This window comes from Neovison vison, chromosome 13, assembly GCF_020171115.1.
Source record: "Neovison vison isolate M4711 chromosome 13, ASM_NN_V1, whole genome shotgun sequence".
NCBI classification, from domain to species: domain Eukaryota; kingdom Metazoa; phylum Chordata; class Mammalia; order Carnivora; family Mustelidae; genus Neogale; species Neogale vison.
The window spans coordinates 85,831,109-85,833,382 of NC_058103.1; positions in this window are offsets into that span (position 1 = coordinate 85,831,109).

A 2,274-nucleotide genomic window follows, 5' to 3' on the forward strand; every position below is an offset into this window, starting at 1 on the left:
TGGGTTAAGGCCTCTGCCTCCGGCTCAGGTCATGGTCTCAGGGTCCTGGGATCGAGCCCTGCGTCAGGCTCTCTGCTCAGCGAGGAGCCTGCTTCCCCCTTCCCGCCTGCCTCTCTGCCTACTTGTGATCTCTCTCTCTCTGTGTCAGATAAATAAATAAAATCTTTTTTAAAAATGCAGATTCCTTCAGCAACTTTTCTTATAGGAATTTTTCTATGGATACATTCCTATGGATACATGCCTAAAAAATTCATTGCAGCACTATTTGTAATAGCCAAGTATTGGAAACAACCTAAATGTCCACTGATAAGGAACTTGTTAAATTATGACACAGCACAAAGAAGACTGGAGATGCAGATGACAGGTAGGAAAAAAATCTTCATAATATAGAGGTTCTGGAAAGTGTACTAGATTTGAATTACATCCATAAAATAGAAACAATAATTGTACCTAGTGCACAAGGTTGTTGTGAAAACTATAGTTAAAATACTTAAAGAGGAGCACCTGGGTGGTTCAGTCATTAAGTGTCTACCTTCAGCTGAGGTCATGATTCCAGGGTCCTGGGATCGAGCCCCAAGTCTGGCTCCCTGCTCAGCGGGAAGCCTGCTTCTCCCTCTCCCATTCCCCCTGCTTGTTTTCCCTCTCTTGCTGTGTCTCTCTCTCTCTCTGTCAAATAAATAAATAAAATCTTAAAAAAAAAAAAAAAACCAAACAAATAAAATACTGAAAGCACTTAGGAACGTCTGGGTGGCTCAGTAGGTTAAGCATCTGCCTTCAGCTCAGGTAATTCCTATGACCCTAGGATCGAGTCCCACATTGGGCTCCCTGCTCAGCAGGGAGTCTGCTTCTCCCTCTCCCTTTGCCCCTCCTCCCCAGCTCATTCTCTCTCTCTCAAATAAATAAAATCTTAAAACAAAACAAAACACCAAAAGCACTTAAAGTATTTTAGCTATTTACTTATACATACTGTTTTTTTTTAAGATTTTTTTTTTAATTTTTAAGTAATCTCTGTACTCAAAAGGGGCTCAAACTCACAACCCTGAGGTCAAGAGCTGCACGCTGCACTGACTGAGCCAGCCAGGCACCCCACATATACTGTTAATAAAAAGAGCAAAGGGTTAGAACAGCTTGTACATTAACCTACCATGTATGCAAAAGAAAAACAAGTATACAGATTACTGAAAATTTCAATCAAATCAGTAAACAGTGGCTGCCTCTGGAAAGAGAAACTGAGGAGCCAGGGGCAAGGCATTTTCATAGTTTGCCTTCCTTCCGTCCACCCCATCTACCCTCCTGTACTTTTAAAATTTTTTACCATGGGTATTTGACATCTATTCAAAAGATAAATTAATTTATTGAAGATTTTATTCATTTATTTGACCAACAGAGATCACAAGTAGGCAGAGAGGCAGGCAGAGAGGAGCAAAGCAGACACCCTGCCGAGCAGAGAGCCCAGATGCGGGGCTTGATCCCAGGACCCTGAGATGATGAGCCGAGCTGAAGGCAGAGGCTTAACCCACTGAGCCACCCAGGCATCCCTGTTATTTTATTTTATTTTTTTTAAAGTAGGATCCATACCATGTGGAGCCCAGTACAGGGCTTGAACTCACGTCCCTGAGATTAAGACCGAGACCTGAGCTGAGATCAAGAGTCGGATGCTCACCCAACTGAGCCATGCAGGTATCCCAATGAACTCATTTTTTTAAGTAGAAAACTATCAATCAGATACACATAAAGAAAAAGTAACTACATTTTTAAGATATAGAAATTAAACTATGCTCTCATGTTCTCCAACAGTGTGATTTTGCTAGAATGACCATATACTGGAGGCACTGAATGATTTTTCAAATACATGCTGCACCCTTTCCAATTACTGATGCAGCTTGCCCTGGGAAGTGTGGACTAGCAGCAGCAGGCAGCTCCTGAGAACTCGTTAGAATGCAGAATCTCAGGCCCCACCCTAGACCCACTGAATAGGAGTCTACATTTTAACAAGATTCTCGGGGGATTTGTCTGGGGGATCTTATTTGAGGCAGGAGAGGCACTGAGCTAGGCACATAAAAAAGAAAAATATAAAACAGAACAGAACCACTGTTCTACTCTTGTATTTTTTTTGACCCCCACTTCTCAAAATTGCTACAGTTCAATGATTTTGAAAAACATACTGTAGGACACAAGAAAGCAAACACAAAATAATCCACCCTATATGACTCTGTATGAACTTTGAAAAAAGAGCTACTCTCATCCACGATGTTGTAAGTCAGGAGAGAGGTT